The sequence below is a fragment of the Phalacrocorax carbo genome, chromosome 2 (assembly GCF_963921805.1).
Source record: "Phalacrocorax carbo chromosome 2, bPhaCar2.1, whole genome shotgun sequence".
NCBI classification, from domain to species: Eukaryota; Metazoa; Chordata; class Aves; order Suliformes; family Phalacrocoracidae; genus Phalacrocorax; species Phalacrocorax carbo.
In genome coordinates this window covers 32,229,087-32,249,641 of record NC_087514.1, presented here as the reverse complement: position 1 = coordinate 32,249,641, position 20,555 = coordinate 32,229,087, and the positions used below count along the sequence as shown (strand labels likewise).

General features: G+C 43.4%; 1 long non-coding RNA gene across 2 annotated transcripts in view; it reads left to right on the top strand.

Moving 5' to 3' along the window:
- Positions 1–1,884: 1,884 nt before the first annotated feature.
- Positions 1,885–20,555, top strand: part of LOC135311889 (uncharacterized) — a 33,205-nt gene continuing 14,534 nt past the window's right edge. The window contains exons 1-4 of one of the 2 annotated variants that reach the window (XR_010371429.1): positions 1,885–2,406; positions 3,485–3,585; positions 11,069–11,200; positions 12,247–12,912. This is a non-coding gene — a long non-coding RNA (uncharacterized LOC135311889). Of the gene's footprint in view, positions 2,407–3,484; positions 3,586–11,068; positions 11,201–12,246; positions 12,913–20,555 lie in introns of those variants that run through there. The other variant, XR_010371431.1, reaches the window with a different exon arrangement.

Here is a 20,555-nt window from a genome sequence, read left to right as displayed (position 1 = left end):
TATAAAAAAATAAGACTAACATTTTCCTACTTAATTAGCCCAAAATTACCATCATGGCAAGGGGGAAGGGGGGAGAGAGAGAGGAAAAACACTTTTCCTTAACAAAAACAGCACAGGACAAAAACTCCATAATCAGTCTACATTAAGGGCAGAAACACAGAAAACATAGGCCTCTGTCATGCAGATGTTTGACCACACACTAGAAGTATTTTTTTCCTAAAAAAAAACTACTTGGGGGAATTTCCAAGATGTTTGTGCTCACTCATATATGGTAACAGCAACGTGGTGAATAATGACCCCCAAAATCGCACCAGAATTAAAGGAGGGATTTAGAAAAGGAACAATGATAACTGAAATATTATTTTATGTAAGTCTTAATTTAGGTGGAACTTCCTCGGTAAGTTAGATTAAATATGTATAGAAAAATGCAAGATTGGCATTTCAACTTCCTCTTTCTCAGTGAAGTGTCAAAGAACTCAGCTTGATTCTTAGAGTCAAGGCTGAATTTGCAGAGGTAGCAATTACAAAGAAAATAACTAGCTGTTACTTTCAAAGTGAACAAATTAGATCAGGCACTCAGGAAAACATAAATATTACAGGACCACATAAAACACTACTTACAGGCTCACTTTTCACGTGAAAACTCCACTGTAAATATTTTGGAACCAAGAAAAAAAATTATATAGCTGTCAGTCAATGCCAGCAATATTTACTCCAATAAATCAAGCAATGTGTAAAATTTTATTTTGACCATCTTGCTACCTATCATGAAAGTATAGTTTTATTCGCATAAATTCTTAATGTCGGAGGTGCATACTCTGCTTTGAAAGGGGCACTCCACACTTCTTTTCACTTGCATACCTCACTGACATTGATGCTAAAGGCTCTTTAAGTAAATACCACTGGGACCAAAATTTAAGGGAAACACCAGCCAGCCAGACAACTTGAGAATCACCCAGACCTCAAAGATCTTTTCATTAATCAGCTGAAAGCCCAGTCACTAGCTTGAGATGTAGGAGCCATTTTCCGTGTTGTACATTTACTCACTAGTACAGAGGGTTCATTAAAGGTAATTTTTGGTTTGTTTTTTTCAGGGAAGTTCCCTGATGGAAGTTTCTCTGGAGGTGTTCCTTCCAGCCGACTCCTTAGGAGCCTTCATAAAAACTGACACTTTTGATGGCCTGTTTTTCCCTAATAATAATAATTTTAAAAAGCTGAAATAGACAGCTCTAGATTGTTTGTTCTGCTTTTCTCCTCTGTCCCCTTGCAGGAACGAGCTGCCCCGTTCTCCACGGGGAAATCCGGCTGACCTCTTCCTGCGTCTCCCACCCTGCTCTTTTCCATAAAAAACCCCAAACAAAAAAAACAAACCACCCCGCCACGGAGCTGGAAAGGCACAGATAAAGCGGACTCCGCTGGAAAAGGGACTTTCCCCTCCAGGAACGTGCCCTATGCCGCCACACGGAAGACGAGCCGCGGCTGACAGGCCGCTCTCCCCGCACGGCCCGGGCCCCGCTGCTCGGGGGTGCGTGGAGGCGGCCCCGGCGGGCTCCCCCAGCCCTTGCTCCATGCTCCCGCCCGCGATCCTGTTCAGCTTTTGCCTCAGATTTCTCCTCCTGCCGGCGGAGCGCGGCCCGTAAACATGTGCGGCCCTGTCACCAGCGGGGTCCGCCATGCCCTCCCGCCCTGCCGCCCTCCGGGCCGCGGCCGCGCTGCCGCCGCCGGGGCGCTGCCTGGGCGGCAACGCGGCGGGGACGGAGCGGGCCGGGGGGCGCGGGGGGGAAGGCGGCACCCGCCGCGCTGAGGGGAAGGCGGCGGCGGCGGCGGCTCCCCGCAGGGCTGGGGGCGGTGGGGAGGGCGGGACTGCCCCGCCAGCGCCCGGTCCTAGGCAGAAGGAGGCGTTAAGGCCTGGGCTCCCTCGGGGCGCTGTCCCGCCGTTACCGGTAACGGCGTGTGTCCGACGCGGTGGCGGAGGCGGGCCGGCGGGCGGGCTCCGCGCCTGGCTCGGGCCCCCCCGTCCTCTGCGAGCCGCCAACCTTCCACCCCTCTCCCGTCCCCTCGGGAGGTACGGCCTCTGCAGCAACCAGTCCCGCAGTTGATGATAAACACACATCTTAAAGCCCCCGGTACTGAAATCGGAGGGTTTTGTAAGACTTTCAGCTTCCCTAAAAAAAAAGAATACCCAAATAAAACCTTTGTAATTTTCCTCTGTGGAAAAAAGTTCGGAAACTAGATAGGAACAGCTCAGAAATCAGCAAATAGATACAACACCCAAACTTTGCTCAATCGCACCTCGCGTTTGTTCATCTAAAATAGATTAACTGGGAAGCTATGACTTAGCTTCGGTTGGGACAGTTTGTACTCCTGTACTCCTGCAGTTACCTGTTTTACAGACATCACACAAATGTAAGCATGTGATACTAAACTTGTTGTGGGTTTTGGGGAGAATACACTTAGTATAAGATGCAGCCAAGGTCACAAGTAGTTGCTGTGGCAAGTTCAGTTCTCCAGCTGCAGCAACACCCCCCCGCCCCCCCAAGGAAATAGCAAAAGCTCTTTAAATTTCGCAGACTAAATCACATCTGTATCTCTGTCTGGTGGTTAGGGCTTTGCTTTTGTTTTGAGAGGGAAGATCTAGGCAAATTGAAAACCTGAATTTTGAAGTGGCGGTGTTTTAAGCCTTTTCTTGTGATTATTTTTCCAAGTGTAATGTTTTGGCTTGAATTTCTAGGTTCTTTTAATTAATTTTTGGTTTCTAAATGGTTGGGTTTTGTTTAGAAACACAAAAGCTATTCTGTTTTGCTGGCTTCCTGTGATGGTGTGTTTTATTTTAATCTATGTTTTGTGTAAGCAAAAAGAAAACCTTGTGGTTACTGAAAGTGTTACTAATACAAAGTGTTATTTTCCAGTGTTTGCAGAACAAACTTACTTGTGTATAAACAGGGGTTTTAAAAAATATGAATGAACTGCTACTGCAGGCTTTGTTGTGGGAGGAATGGAGCCGCAGGGTGGTGGAGGGAAGAGGGGAGCACAGGGAGAAGCCAACCCCGGTCTTCCTGGAGTCTTTCCCTCCTCTTGGTGTTAAATGTACTTGCTCAAAAGGTGCTAACACAATGCAAAAGTTTGGTGTAGATGTCAAGATAATGAGTTTCACTTGAGCTACAGTTTAATGAAGCATCTACTGCCTTGTCTGAGTTAGTAATTTGGAACGTTTCTTAGATAAACGCAGTCTCAGAGCTGAAAACAAAGGCAGAGTGAATTGGCTCAGGGAAATAAAGTAGAAAAGGAGCAACAGGAATGGTAGAGGATGGCTGTAGTCACAGAGGAAGGACAGCAAAAGACAAGAAGGGGGGCAGGGGGATCCAGTAGTAGAAATGGGAGAGAAGCCCTGAGGCCGTGACTGATAGCGGAGATAAAACCAAGAATTGTGTTTCTAGTATTTATTTCCTCGCAATTTTCCCTTGAACGTAACTCTTCTTCACAGGCAGTTTACTGGGACAGGGGAGAAGAGAAGTAGGTAATCAAACTGACTTTACACCCTTGTGAAGGAGGCTGGGGATAATGACGTAATAACATATGACACAGGTAAGTGTCCTGAAGGTACATGATACAGCTTTTCTTAAAAATTTGGATCAGTTTCTTCTTGTGTCTCTATTTCTGTGGTCACATTGTCCCTTGTGCTGCTCATAAGTTCAGCTGCCTGCAAAACGTAAATTTAGGAGACTTGGGACCTAGGTTACAATTTTCTTGCAGTAGTGTGAAGTAGTTCTTACAGAATAACAGACACTGATTTTAGAGGAGAATTAACCCCTTCTGCCATAGAGCATTAGGTGAGCAGCCTGTCACATGAATTATTATTTTGAGTATTTTAAGTTTAATACCTAAGCGTAGCATAATTTTTCAAAAAGGAGATTAGTTAACCGGCACCATCTATCCTTGCTACTTATCTGCAAGTGGTTTACAGAGAATGATACTCCGTTTGAACATGCCTTTTGCAAACTTACTCCTCGGTTGTACTCTTTATTTTGCAAATTGCAGACATTGAGTTGAAGGGTCTATAATTTCCTAGCTTGCTGTTCTCTTGGAACACTGGTGCTGCACTGGCACACATCCACTTTGCTGTGACTTCATTTGAATACAGCAAATTCTCTATTATGATTAACAAAGGGTTGCTCTCTGGTCTGCTTTGAATCTCAGTCTGCTCATGGAGATTAGTGGGTTTTGAGCAATGCCAACTCACTAAATATCTCCGCTTCACTGATCTCAAAGACATTGGTGACAATGGGTTTAGTAGTCATTTTCACGTGTGTTCTTGCCTTTGAATGGATAATACCTTCACAGTTCTGTTTTCCATTGCTGTTTGATTCTCCATCCCTTCTAAAGGGTTTAAATTCAGAACTTATCTTTCCTCTTATGTTGCTTCTTTGAGATACATAAACACGTATGTTTGTGGTTTTAATCCTTGAATCCAGCCCCCCCCCCCCTTGATTTTATTTTGGGTGAATACATTGCAAACGTCTGTATCCTATCTCCCTCTTCATGATAGAAACAAATAAAACTTTCTCTCCCAAGGCAAGATTAACAGAAATTGGTTTTCAGTTGAGCAGGAAGAGGTCGGTGGTTTTAAAGTAGGGGGGTCGCAGTTACATGTCCCAGTGTGGCCGTATGTCTCATTTGGCCACAAGAGTTAGAGAATGGGCAACAGTAAAACCTTAGGTGACATCAGATCAGCAGCCCCTTTTATTTTTTTCATGCCAATGTCTCCATTAACCTCTTCACCTGTTAGCAGGTAACACATATAGACCTCATTCAGCTGTTAAGTTTGACTAAAGTATTTGTGCCAAGTATGCTTTTTAAACTGGAATAATTTCTCTTCAAGTAATCTGTTCAGTATTGTTTTCTTGTGAAGGTTTCTCTCAATTCCACTGCAAGATAACAAATTCCACTGCAAGATAACATGCCTCAGCTTTGTCTGAGTTACTCAGTGAGATGTATTAGAAATAGATGGGTATTTATTTTTTATGATGTAATCACAAAATACATGCAGTGAAATCTAGAACCATTAGAAGCATTCATCATCTTAATTTCTAATTTTCCAGTTAAGGTCATGGGCATGAGCCACATTGTGTGTTGCCACTTACAGAGGCTTTCTTTTACACTTGTAGTCCCTAGTCTTCTCTACGGACTCCTGACCACTAGAACATTTGGGTTTTAAAGTTCTTCTAGCCCCCAGCTTTAAGATGTATTTCTTTTCTGAAATGAACGTACTTAAAAGGTAAAGCGCTCTTGTGTAATCAGAGCTCAGTGGTTCTGAATAGCTTACACTTTAAAATAATTGTTAGCAAATTCATCCCTGTTTTATACTACAAACTGCAAAACAGTCACACAGGTAAGATTTTCTAATGGGTAACGATGGTGTGGTATGGTATGGCGGTCTAGGTACAAAAAGATCGTCCATTTGTGTATTTCTGTTACTCCAGCTGGAGCTGGGCATCACCATTATCATCACCTAAATCATGAAAATGCATTCATTTAGAGAAATCCCTCATGGAAACAGGGCCTTATGCTACTCATTTATTTCAATGAATAGAATGAGGCAGTAATAGAGAAGTAAAACCAGGAGTTAAGCTTTTTGCAAGAGGGAGTATTTGCAATTCGGGGTTTGTTTTCATTCATGTTAGTAGGAAATATGATGTGGCTAAACAATATCTTATATTGATGTTAATCACATTACTTCTGCCAATGTGTTGAACACAACATAATAAAGCATATTAAAGCATAATAAAGCAGGATCCTGGAATGGCAAAGTAAAATTTTCTCAAAGCAGGGTGGTCAGCCTCTTTCTCCTTCCTTATTAAACTAAAGAAATTTACTAAACTGACTGTCTCAACAGAATAAAAGCAAAAGTGTTCCAAGCTTTTAGTTCACAGAAAATTCAGATCCACCAACACTGACATAAAATAGGTAAAAGAAGTAGAAAGTATTGAGTAATGCTGAAAAAAAACCCAAATAGACCTTGGTGGTAGTTTCTCTACAGGGAAGTTGCTCCCCGTTCAAGATTTGGCTGTTGTACTCCCAATCCATGTGCAGCAAAGGATATAATTTATTCATAGTATTTCAGAGGCTTCTTCTAAACCAGTCTTTGAAGATCTGCCCTACTCAGTGTCTTTACCTGCATTCCAGAGGCTTCTACAGTTCTCTGAGGTACAATTTTCCACTGGTGAATCGAGTGGATCAGTCATGGCATTCACTTCTGTACATAACACACACTCTGGCATCGGCAGCACAAAATCAAAGGTGGTGGCATAAAAATCTTGCAGGAAAGTTATGTCACTGCTGTGCTACACTCACAGTGATAAGCCATGAAGAACACGCTCACCAGTAGCAGCCTGCTGAGAGAATTGCTGTCACCTCTCTCTCGCTCCAAGTGCCAGATCAGCCTGAGCTGTGAGCCACTGATCACTTCCACCAGGTACTCATAATGTTGGGTGGGAAAGATACCAGAGCCTTGGGCTGTTAAATCTAGGGCAAGGTTTCACTAAAGGCAGTGTCTGAACTGCCACCCAGCAATGTGAGATCGCCCCAGTGTCATTACTGGGATGTACTAAACCTTATCGTAGAACTGTAGAATGGTTTGTGTTGGAAGGGACCTTTAAAGGTCACCTAGTCCAACCCCTCTGCAGTGAGCAGGGACATCTTCAACTAGATCAGGTTGCTCAAAGCCCTGTCCAACCTGACCTGGAATGTTTCCAGGTCTTGCTCAGTGGGATCTGTAATTATGTTGTTATGAAGTGTTAGAAAAGTGACTTTTGGTTTTGCACTCAGACATTTTCCTGCAGTGTGACCCTTGTTTTTGCTACTCAGGTAGCTACCTCCAGCTGTTCTTACCAGACCCAGTGTTTCCACAGACTTGATTTGGGCTGTGCTCCACTGGGATCACATCACCTTACAAATTTACAAATCCAGCAAAAGTCACATTGTAGCTAAAACATCATTCGGTTGTCAGCATTTCCATCCCAGCTAAGGAAACATACAGACCTCTCTGGTCCTAGAGTTCTAATTATGCTCCAGCCACCTTGATTCTAGTGTGCTGACTTGGCCTGAAGATACCAGCAATGCCAAGAGAGAGTATTATTTTGGTGCATTTGTTCCCTCGAAGCCTAATTAAGCTACATGTTTTACATGTAGACATGCAGCAACAGGGGCTGGGCCTAATGAAGTTTCTGCATTGATCCAAGTTGAATTCCATTCAGAGTTACAATCAGGGAGGCAGCTTCCCATGCATGCACAGAACAATTGCTTGATAATGAAGAATTTTAAAACCTGCCCATGCAACTCGGTAGCACTAGATGAAGCCAGAAGGATTGTTACTGGATCCACCCAAAAGTCCCACTGATGAAAAAAAGCAAGATGATAGAATAAAAGGCAAGATTTTCCAGTTTGCCTGTCAGCAGTGATGAGGAACAGGAGATAATGAGGAAGAAACTAATGGCATTATTTTGGGGCCAGAGCTAAAAAAAAAACAGTGCATGGTTTATCACAGGGCTAATACTGTATAATGATTGATGATTCTGTAATCAGAGCCTGCATAGGGAGAAACAGGTTGTAAATTAAATGATGGAATATTTCACAAATGGCTTGTAATGTAATGTTCAAGAATTTACAGAGAGACACTTTATGCCCCTTTCTGATCAAGCTGCAGCATTTCTAACAGGAATAATTAGGGTTCTGACAATGTATTCATTTGAATGAAGGATTGAGTTTGACAATAAAAAATAGCATGTAATCTGCATGTCACCTGCAGCTTTCTACTGACACACAACCTCATGGTCTAGTGCACCAGCATTCACAGCAAATTAGTCTCAGTTTTACTGTATTCTTTAACCACACCAAGTAGTACCTGGAGAAATAAAGTTCTTTTACTATGTCACTGCTAGTTAGGTAGCTCTTACAACTGAAGAATTGGAGAATGATTCAGTGATAGACTTAAAATCAATGTCTCACTGTGGTTAGAAGTTTCTTTATTTAGACTTAGTAGTAAAGAAAAAGGAGGAGGAGGAATCCATTTCTCTTTCCCTTTTGAAATCCTCAGGTTGGCAAGCCAATTGGCAAGCCAGTGGTTTCCTTGAGCAACTCACTGCAATTCCTTCCTGGAAAGCTCCTCCTCTCTAGAAGGAAAGCACACCCCTTAGCTTTCCACAGAAGTGGAAGAGTGCATACTGAAAGTAAATTATAGCATGCATTTGGGGAGATGAGTAGAATTATGATTAGAAAACTGGACTAACATAAGCAAACATGCACCAAAGAGTCCATGCTGATTTGAGGTAAACAAAATATCTCTTCTTTTGGTCAAAGTCAGCTGTATCCAGCACACGGGCACATCAGCCATGTAGCACACATAATGACTCTGACACCTCTAGGAAACACAGGGTCTGTTGCCACCTTCCAGAAAAGTTGAGATGTCCACAAAGTTTGAATTTAACTTGCCTGTGTTCCACATAGAACATGTACATACTCTATTTGGGAAACCCCACTGTCTTTCTAACGTTAGGTGTCACAGTGCAGCCAACCTCTTTCTTGAGGCAATCTAAGATGCACTACAACTGACAGTCTCAATGGTTCTGAGCTCATCAGAAAACTGGACAGTGTTATTAACCATCTCTTAAGCAACTGGTAAATAGAAAGGGATCTCCCTTTCTGTGATGGCTTGTGTGATCATACAGTCTAACAGAACACCATTTCTGAGTTACTTAACCATTTTTGGGGCCAGCCCGATTGTTTCAGATTTGGGGGGAGGTAATTCCAGTTATGACTACTTCTGGTTGTTGTTGTTCAGAAACAGCTCACAGGAAAGTCTGAGTTTTGTTCAAGTTGGGTCAGCTCTTACCTTGGGCACAGTGACTTCCATCCTAATAAGAAATTTATAAGCCTTGTAAATACCTTCCTTTGTCATTCTGTTTCAATGATGACTTGTAAAAATTTTCCTAGCTCTTAAATACGTGACAGTGTTCTTGTCCATTTGGGGTGGCACTTCCAAGCCAGACCTTCCTCTATTACTGAGAAGGTGCACATGTTAGCATGTGGAAGAGATGAGACACCCATCCACAAGAGCTGTGTTTGTTGGCTAACTTTTACACCGGTGTGGTTATGACTTAAAATGAGAATGTGTCTGTGCAGTAGCCATCAGTGAGGATTTCAGCAGGTGTCCCCAAGCTTGCAGGGCTGAGCATGCTACAACTCTAACTGTGAAAAGGGGCACACAGGAAAATAACTCAAGTTCCTGTCTGCTGGCCCCTGACTTTGGTCATGAAGCTAGTAGGGAGAGTTTACAGTGTAACTGCATGCTTCAGTGCTCTAATGACTATTTTTTAAATATTATTTTTGTGCAATATTTTTCTCTTAAATCTCCCTATACACATATAGACCTGCATGCATGTACCAAATTTTCTGTTGAGATAACGTCTGGATAAGAAGAACTAGAGCTGTCACTGATCAGGATAACGCATCCATTAAGTAGCAGTCCTTTTCATGTAGACTGGTTGAGGATGCCTTCTGGGCCACACTCTTCTAACCTGAAGATATTCAGCAGTTCACGTGTGGCCCTCGCATGTACAATTTTTCCTTACATGCTTGCTTTTATCTTTTTCAGAATTACTGTATTTAGCTTTGTTGTACCATACTACACGCACTCATCAAATAATAAGTATACCGTAGAGTTAGGGGAATAAATGCCATCAATGTTCACGAAACAATCAAATGCTCTAATGATAGGCAGGACAGAAGCACCCAACAAGGAACTTAATCATTAGGTTTTCATAGCGGGATTTGAGAAGCATGTGGTAAACAAAGGATGGGGCCACATGCTAAGCAGCAAGCAAAAAATAAAATAGTGACTAGCTGCTCATTAAGTGAGTATTGTCCATTCTGTGCACTGGGTGAAACAAAGGACTAGTGGAAAAAGACAGCATGTGCCTGTAATTAAAGACTTTTATACGACATAGGCACACAAGGAGGCCAAATTAAGGCCGCACAGGCAACCTTACCCAGGCTTGTCCTGACTTCCCAGTGTTCAGCTTAGAAACTCTACAATGCTCTTCTGATAAAAGGTTGTGTATGATGTATTTAGTACATGTGGATCCCTTAGAGATGTCCTAGCTGTAGCTTTCTGCTAGCAGTACTAGTAGTAAACTGCTAGGTTTGCTTCACCTTGCATTTGTGACCAAATGGCTTATCTGGTTGGAGGATAAGGAAACAAACCATAGTGGGTGGTGAAGAGTTGAAAATAATATGTGACCCCCAGCGCAGCATGTGCAAATATATGGGACATGATGGGCAGAGTCTGGCAAACCCAATGAGAAAAGAGCAACTCTGGCACCTGGTGCAACTCACCCTTCTCCTACAGCCTAAGCATTGGGTTTGACCAGCCACAGATCGACCTTCTTTGGTACTGTATTTGGTACGTAGATTGTCTGTGTTCATTAGAGCACCTTCCAGGAGCTATTTTACGTAGTGAAGAATGGCTAGCAAGGGATGGTCCTAGTGAAGGGATTGTGCTTGCTATCAAGTATTACAATGGTGGTGGTGGCAGTAGGGGATCGGGGAGCAGGCACATTCAGTAATTTGCGTGTGCACATTGTGAACCACTTCACAAACTGTGCTTGGTCTTATGTTGGTCTTTCTGAAGCAAGGAGACAAGTTCTTCAGTGCAGGTTACTAAGTTAACAAGCACCAGCTTCACTGTGCTTTGAAGCCCAAATTCTGGCAACACATCAGAACTAACGATGCAGAATCCTTATGCCACCTGCAGAACCATTCTCTAGAGCTGCAATCGTGGAGGAGCTAGAAAACAGCAGCTCAAGATCTACAGAAACTGCCCTGTTCGATTCTTGAGAACCACCTATGGGATATGTTGTGGGAGCTGGCCTACTGTCACTACTGGTTTAGTGATATGTGTGCTGTTAGCCACTCTTCCAGACTTGCGTTGTCCCCATGCTTCTGTGGAGCTGGGAAACAGTTTTTCCCCTTTTAACCTTCAGACAATGTTTCTCAAAACTTCTTTTCCTTGCAGAAGTGGTGTCTGATGAGGGGACCACAGTGCAGGTCTGGGGTGGTAGAAGTACCTGATGTGTGTGTGGTGGATTACACGGCTGGAGAGGGGCCATGATGTGTGCTGTAGCCACCTACCAAGCTGTCTTTGAGGGTGAGGGAACAGATAACAAGAACACTCCCCACTGTTTCGCTCTTTGCTTGTTTCTTTGGAGAACCACCGCCACAGTGAGACGTTGTATTGCTTAGCCCTCTTCCAGGGAAGTGTAATTAAAAAGTCAGGAAGCCATTGTCTTATGACCATAAGGCACTCCCAGGTGTGCATTAAGTGAGCTGGATAGGCCTTTTGTGGAGAACATGAAAGCACAATGGAACAAAGCACTTCTACCACTGTTAGCTCCCAGATGTGGCCAGCTGGGCATGGCTGCCCCAGAAAAACTAAGATTCCTGCTACTGCAACCCAAAAAGTCTCCTCCAGCCCTGAAATCAGCAGTCTCCGTCATGTTGGTGGCAACAACAGCTGTGACCACAGTGAGCTCAGCAACAGTCAGAGTGAAATCTGGGTAACCACTAGAGCCTATACTAAAGATACCGAAATTAGAGAGATCTTTTTGATTTCATATTTGCAAAAATAAACCAGTCTTTTAACATTGAATCCAAGTAGGTACCTACTGTGCTTCTGACTTGTCATGAGTGTTTCATGCTCTCACTGACAGTTTTAGGGCTAGAGACAGTTTTGAGGGGTGTTGAGCCAACACTTTTCACACATATTAAGTTTACACTGCAGCTTGTTTTGTATGTTGCCTACAAAATTATGCTTCATAGAAGAAAAGCCTGACAACACGAGGGAAATTGTTGTAAACAATCAGAGTGAGCGCTCCAGCCTGTGTACAATAGACATGCTAGAACTCAAAATAGCACCAGAGGAGAAAAAAAAAACCCAAACCCTTAACAAACAGTAAGAACATTGTTTGTTTTTAAGAAACACTGAGCGTTGTTTTCAGTTTCTAGATTAAGCTCAGTTGCCAAAAAAGCCTTTGTTACTGCCTAAACCAAACTGAGGTTGGGAAGCACAGTCAATAATTATTTCACTTATGAATGTACCGCCAAAAACCTAGGGGAGGGAATGCAAGAAGTGAACAGTCGTTTGAAACAAAGAGCCTTATCCTCTCCCTGTCCTTTGTCTCTCTGTTTTTCCAGGTGTAGGAATTGCGGCTTTAATGAACAGCAATATAAACAGAGTTTCTGAGAGAAACTGAGTTTGAAACCAAGAGCTTTTGGCAGCAGTCCCCCTCCCGCCTCTTTTTGAGATCTTCAATATATGCCAAAGCTTTCCTCTTAACACTTTCCAGGGCTATTGATTCCTGAAGTCAGTGTTTTGAACTTAAAACCTCCCACAACTCTGAGACATCTGTACAGAGGGTGCTTGCTGCCCTGCATATCTGCTGGAACCCAAGACTGAAGTTTTAATCGTAAATTCAGCTTTGGAATCTTAGAAATGAAAATTAATCCTGACTGTGTTGTGTCTCCTGTCCTTTTCCCTCCCCTCCTGGCTCTTCCACCCCATCAGGCACAAACAATAGACTTTCTTGTACCCTATGATTCTGTTAAAATCATAGAATCTTTTAGGTTGGAAAAGACCTTTCAGATCGTCAAGGCCAACTGTTAACCTAACAGGGCCAAGTCTAACACTAAACCGTGTCCCTAAGCACCACATCCACACAAGTTTTAAATACCTCCAGGGATACTAACTCAACCACCTCCCTGGGCAGCCTCTTCCAATGCTTGACAAACCTTTCTGTGAAGAAATTTTTCTTAATATCCAATCTAAACCTCCCTTGATGCAACTTGAGGCCATTTCGTCTTGTCCTGTCGCTTGTTACTTGGGAGAAGAGACCAACACTCACCCTCACTACAACTTCCTTTCAGGTAGTTGTAGTGAGTAATAAGGTCTCCCCTGAGCCTCCTCTTCTCCAGACTAAACAACCCCAGTTCCCTCAGCCGCTCCTCATAAGGCTTGTGCTTTAGAACCTTCACCAGCTTCATTGCTCTTCTCTGGACACGCTCCAGCACCTCAATGTCTTTCTTGTACTGAGGGGCCCAAAACTGAACACAGCATTTGAGGTGTGGCCTCACCAGTGCTGAGTACAGGGGCACAATCACTTCCCTAGTCCTGCTGGTCACACTATTCCTGATACAAGCCAGGATGCTGTTGGCCTTCTTGGCCGCCTGGGCACACTGCTGGCTCATATTCATCCAGCTGTCAAATAACACCCCCAGGTCCTTGTCCGCTGGGCAGCTCTCCAGCCATTCTTCCCCAAGCCTGTACCATTGCATGGGGTTGTTGTGACCCAAGTGCAGGACCCGGCACTCAGCCTTGTTGAACCTCATAGAGTTGACCTCAGCCCATTGATCCAGCCTGTCCAGATCCCTCTGTAGAGCCTTCTTTCCCTCATGCAGATCAACTCTCCCGCCCAACTTGGTGTCATCTGCAAATGTACTAAGGGTGCACTTGATCCCTTCCTCCAGAACATTTGTAAAGATATTAAACAGAACTGGCCCCAATACTGAGCCCTGGAGAACACCGCTCGTGACTGGCCACCAACTGGATTTAACTCCTTTGACCACAACTCTTTGGGCCTGGCCATCCAGCCAGATTTTTACCCAGTGAAGAGTACAGCTGTCCAAGCCATGAGCAGACAGTTTCTCCTGGAGAACACTGTAGGAAACAGTGTCAAACGCTTTACTAAAGTCGAGGTAGATAACATCCACACCCTTTCTCTCATCCAATAAGCAGGTCACCTTGTCATAGAAGGAGATCAGGCTAGTCCAGCAGGACCTGCCTTTCATAAACCCATGCTGGCTGGGCCTAATCCCCTGGTTGTCCTGTACGTGCCACGTGATGGCACTCAGGATGATCTGCTTCATAACCTTCCGCAGCACTGAGGTCAGGTTGACAGGCCTGTAGTTCCCCAGATCCTCCTTCAGGCCCTTCTTGTAGATGGGCATCACATTTGCTAATCTCCAGGCAACTGAGACCTCCCCAAATAGCCAGGAGTGCTGATAAATGATGGAAAGTGACTTGGTGAGCACTTCTGCCAGCTCCCTCAGTACCCTTGGGTGGATCCCGTCTTGCCCCATGGAATTTTGTGTGTCTGAGTGGTGTAGCAGGTCACTAACTATTTCCCCTTGGATTATGGGGGCTTCATTCTGCTCCCGGTCCCTGTTTTCCAGCTCAGGGGCCTGGGTACCCAGAGAACAACTATTCTTACCATTAAAGACTGAGGCAAGGAAGGCATTAAGTATGTCAGCCTTTTCCTCAGCCTTTGTCACTATGTTTCCCCCTGCATCCAATAAAAGATGGAGATTCTCCTTAGCCCTCCTTTTGTTGTTAATATATTTTTGTAGAAACATTTTTTATTGTCTTTTATGGCAGTAGCCAGATTAATTTCTAGTTGGGCTTTGGCCCATCTAATTTTCTCCCTGAATAACCTCATAGAATCATAGAAACATTAGGGTTGGAAAAGACCTCTAGGATCATCAAGTCCAACCGTCAACCTTTGTAGTCTTCCTGAGTTGCCTGCCCCTTCTTCCAAAGTTCATAACTCTCATTTTTTCCCTGAGTTCCAGCCAAACTCTCTGTTCAGCCAGGCCAGTCTTGTTCCCCACCGGCTTGTCTTTCAGCACGTGGATCAGCCTGCTCCTGTGCCATTAAGATTTCCTCTAAATAAGTTCTGAATGCAGTCTGAAGTGTTACATAGCACTTTACATTTCTCATTATACTATAATGGAGATGACACGTGCCTTAAAACATTGAATTTATGCAGATTTGCCAAGAGGGCAAGGGTGCACGAATAGCAACATTTTTAACTGAGAGGACATGTGCTCCCCATACAGATGCAGTAATGGTTTTTTAGTCTTTGAATGAGTTCATACTTGCACTTTTTCCAGATGAGGATATGTGCTAAGTATTTCTTCAGGCTAAATTTTTCATGCTACAAATAGTTGTCATCATCTCAACCAACACACAGGTTTCAAGATGCAAGCTGTCAGAACAAACTGGAATGGTTTGTGTCTGCGAGAGATGACTAGCAGGAACTACCTACCTATCTTAGGCTGGTCCCTGAAAAGGACTGGCAAACCCTTAATATAGTCCTCTGCATTCCCCAGTGACTGCCTCAAGCAGTTTGGTCTCAGTACATTGCCTGTTTGAGACTCCTCTGAAGGCATCTAACTCCATTAGTGGTACAGATGACCCAGACACTTAACTATTCTTTTGTGTTAGACATCTAGGGCTGTAATATCCCCACAAGTATCCTCCGTACATGTTAAAGTATTTTTTCATGATTGCAAATGGAAAGTTGCTCAGCTCTGGTCCAAAAAGTGATAATTTGTGTTTTGAGGATTTTTTAGATTAACCTAAAATTACTTAATTTATTAAGAACATGCCTGTAAGACCCCTCAGGCACCAGCATAGTTGTGCTAGTTTTCATTTTGCCATATATGTGGCTGAAGATGCAGGATAACCCCCAGGCCATCTTCCTTTCATGAATGGTGTTTCTTTTGCTGTAGCACCTCATGGTGGTGTTGCCTCCTGCTCACACATTTCCAGTGGTGGAGTTCTCTGCTTCCAAACTCTCTTCTTCTGTGACCCACACTGAACTTACCACAGACAACCAGAAATCTTTCTCAGGATGGGAGGCTCTTCCCCCATTTTCATGCTATCTTGAGTTTTCTGACAATTTTCACTATAGGCCATTGCTCAGACAATTCAAAGTGGAGAATTGCATAGGAAAAGCTTTGAGAAAGGAAGTTACTTGGTATCAAACCTGTGATTCTTCTTCTCCCCTCCCCCTTGACACACATGCACATGCATAATTACACAAATAAAACTACCTAATTATCTCTCTTATGTGTGGTAATTACCTAGTTTGTGGCCAAACCACAGTGCTAGTGCAGACACGTAGCATTTCCCTCTGCACAGGCTTGCTTGGCTCCAGGGATGCTCATTAGCTGGGGCTTGGTGCTAGACCTGCAGGACCAAGGGTGGAGCTGTGCTGCAGCAGCTCAGAGGTGTTACACCATGTGCCAGAGCCAACTGTATGTTCTGGTAACGTGGGCTGCAAAAGCAGGCTGTGTTTGAGCTAGGACACTCTCTAGACACCACATGTATTGGAGAGCACTGTAGATGAACCCAGGAGGACCTAGTGGGGTTTGGAAGCCATGGAAAAAAATCATCTCAGTGTCTAGAGTATCATAAGGATCCTATTACAATGAACATCGAAGAATGGACTTTACTCCCATTATCTCTTTGCACTTATCTGCCCAATGAGTATTTTAGTTACAAATTACTAAGGACAGGATCCTTGTCATCTTATCTTTCCACTTAGTAGTCTTTATAGTGTCACCTACAGACATGTCACAGGCATGTGGCAATCAACATCTTTCAATCACGTACCAAACCTTGAAGTGATACCTAGGCTGCAAAATCTGGAGGGAAAGAAATCTCAGATTTGCATATACCTTCACATACTTCATACAGTTTCTTGCTGTTTTTATGCTTAAAATTTACTGAGACAGTTTATATGGGGAGAAAAAAACCCCATATCTGATCAAGCAATTAAAGACGAAGTAATTGAAAATAAGGTCACAATACTACTTTTTCACAAGAATCCCCTTATCTGGTGAATGGTGGCTGGATAGGATCTGCTTGAAAGACTCGAATGGGATAAGGCCTTGGAGGGAATAGGGGTCCAAGAAAACTGATTGATATTCAAGCCTCACCTCCTCCAAGCTCAAGAGCAGTCCATTCCAAGGACCAGGTAGTCAGGCAAAAATGCCAGGAGGCCTGCGCAGATGAACAAGGAGCTCCTGGCAAACTCAGACACAAAAAGGCAGCATATAGAAAGTGGAAGCAGGGACAAATAACCTGGGAGGAATATAGATACACTGTCCAAGTGTGCAGAGACACAGTTAGGAAAGCCCAAGATCAACTGGAATTAAATCTAGTGGGGGATGTCAAAGGCAACAAGAAGGGCTTCTGTAAATATATTAGTGGCAAAAGGAATGCTAGGGAAAATGTGGGCCTGCTGCTGAAGGCGGCAGGAGCCTTGGTGACACAGGGCATGGAAAAGGCTGAGGTACTGAATGGCTTCTTCATCTCAGCCTTTACCAGTAAGACTGGCCTTCAGAAATCCAAGGACCTGAAGACAGAGGGAAAGTTTGGAACAAGGAAGATGTACCCTTGGTGGAAGAGGGTCAGGTTACAGAATACTTAAGTGAACTGGACGTACGTGAATCCAAAGTGCTGAGGGAGCTGGCTGATGTCATTGCAAGGCCACTGTTGATTATCTTTGAACAATCATGGTGACTTGGAGAGGCGCATGAAGACTGGGAGAAAGCAAATGTCACTCCTATCTTCAAAAATAATCTGAAGGATTACCCGAGGAACTATGGGCTGATCAGCCTCACCTGGATCCCTGGGAAGGTGGTTGAACAATTAATGCTGGAAGTTTTCCAGGCACATGAAGGACAGGAATGTGATTGGGAGTAGTCTGCAGATGACACAAAACAGGGAGGAGTGGCTGATACACCAGATGGTCATGCTGCCACACAGAGAGACCTCAAAAGGCTGGAGAAATGAGCCAACAGGAACCTCATGAAGTTCAACAAGGGAAAATGTGAGGTCCTGCACTGGGGAGGAACAACCACGCTCGGTGCTGCCCAGCTGGGAAGCAGCTTGGCAGAAAAGGTGCAGGGGTCCTGGTGGACACCAAGTTGAACACAAGCCAGCAGTTTGCACTTGTGGCAAAGAAGGTGAATATGTCCTGGGCTGCACTAGACAAAATATTGCCAGCGGGTAGAGGGAGGTGATCCTGCCCTTCCACTCAGCACTGGTGAGGCCACACCTGGAGTGCTGGGTCCGGTTCTGGGATCCCCAGTACAGGAGAAACATGGACATACTAGAGGGAGTCCAACGAAGGGGCGCAAAGATAATGAAAACATCTCTCCTGTGAGGAATGCTTGAGAGAGCTGGGACTGTTCAGCCTGGAGAAGAGAAGGCTTATATATGTCTATAAATACCTAAAGGGAGGGGGCAAAGAGGACAGAGCCAGGCTCTTTCCAGTGGTGCCTGGTGACAGGACCAGAGCCAATGGGCACACGCTGGAACACAGGAGGTTCCCTCTCAACATCAGGAAACACTTTTTCACTGTGAGGGTGACGGAGCACTGGTAAAGGTTGCCCAGGGAGGTTGTGGAGTCTATATCTCTGGAGATACTCAAAAGCTGCCTGGCCACGGTCCTGGGCGGCCTCCTCTGGGTGTCCGTGCTTGAGCAGGGGAGTTGGACCAGATGACCTCCAGAGGGCCCTTCCAATCTCAACTATACTGTGAATGCACTGTGCAAGAAATTGAGCTTATATGAACAACTATCATCTCCTCCTGTTTTGAGTGCTTGAATTTGAGACTTAAATTTTAATACAGGCTGTTTTCATATCAGTTCCTAGGTAATTTAAAGACAGAAGCTACTGATAACTCTGTTCTCCAACCTGTGACAACCTCAGCCCTCAAACCCAGAAACAGCACTATGCTGGGTTACAAGACTAATTATGTTAGAGCAGCAGCTGTTTGCTCCCTTCAGATCCAAGCCAGACTTCATTTTGCCCAGATCTTTTTTTCTTTCTTTGCTGCTGAAAATAAGCTGCAAGAAAGATAAGAAAAAAAAAAGACCTCTGAATGCTAGTTTGAGTGTTAGCCTTTGAGTATCTGCTGGAGAAGGCTTGGTTCCCTGCTGTTTGACTAGAAGCACAAGCATAGCCTTAGAAAGGTCATGTTCAGGGTTTTTGTTTTTGGAGGCTCCCATCATTTCCCAGAAAAATTAAGGAAGGGAAACAAGGACTTTTAGGATAATCTGGCTTTTGTAGCTCAGCCAAACCCTTAAAGAATTTTATAGGACAAAGGAAAACCACAAATCTAGCCTTAGAGTTTTGTCCTTGCCAGATTTCAAAGATTAACTAGATAAATGTAGAGCATGTATATACTTTTCAAAACAAGTAACAAAAAACTTTTACATAATAGAAATTATCCAGCAGTCTATATGTACAGATTACTACCAGATCTTATTTTTTTCTTCATCTTGTGGCAAACTGTAATGCTTAATAATAATGATCCTTTGTATTATTATATTATCCTAATAATCCTTAATTACATTAACTGATGATGGGATTTACATTCCATTTCAGTCACATCTGTAAATATGCAGATCTTGACTACTTTGGTCAATAAGCTCTTTAGCAGGGACTATTCCAGAAGTATCTGTTGTAGCTCTAATATGCTTTCTAGTGCCACAACACACACAGGATTTCTGGGTTCTGTCTAAACTGGCAGTTCCCTGTTCTTGCCTATCAGTCCTTCCACAAAAGCTGCACAGGAATTCTGATTGTGTGAGTTATATGAAGGGTCAATCTCACTTGTGTAATAACCAGCTGAGAAGAAGTAGTGATAAAGTATCTCATCAGCTAGAGTGCTAGGAAGAACTGCCATTCATGAAAGATCATGTCACTGCAATTTTGGGCTTTTGAAACAAATCTGTCAGATACATTTTCTACCAAGAAATGTCAAGCCACTCTTTAGCTCCAATCCTTTCTAGTTCAATATAATGCTATGCTCCATGAACACAGGGTGAACTGTGGGTCTTTGAGTGAATATGTACCCAATTAAAAGTAAATTGACAGTCACACTGCACAGGGAATAATTCTATTTTAAACACCAGGTGTCACTGCAGTATACTCCTGATTGCATACCAACCTCCTGCTACGTTAAAGCTTTACTTTTAAGTGGTGTCAAAGATCAGTGGAGAAGAAAGATGCTCATACTTTCTCTTCCCAAGTGTGTGCATGCAGCTACATGATTAGCCAGCATCTGGGCAAATTGTTCAATATTTTAACTAGCCACATTTATAGTTCTGCATGGTTGGCCTCAAACATGAAGCTAGTCATTGTAATAGCACTATTTTATGGATGATAGCAACTGTTCGGAATGAAAAATGAAAAAAAAATTAGTAGCTGTGATACAGTTCTCTTGATAATAACAATGCATGCATTTTTCAGAAGAACAGCCTGTACTGGGTAATATTCAACATGTTACTTCATAAAAAAATTATATCAAATTACATATTTTGCAGCTTCTTGGTCCATGAACAAATGTTCAGTAAAAAGCAACTTTTTAAAACTATCAGATCCTGAATGATTTTTCACGTGAAATCTTCCTTATTTTCCCAAGTAGCCTATTTGACCTACAACCTTATAACTTTGAGTACTAAAATATACTTACCCAGATTAAACATTAAAGAGCCATTACCGTAACAGTTAACAGATACTGTTTGTCTGTGCCAGTCTAATTTTTCAGCCTCCCAGCTCAGTATAACTAATCCATGGCTGCATTGTGAATTTTTGAGAAACCTTTTCATCAGTAACTGGTTAAAGCTGCTCTTCTCTTATCTGTAATTAAA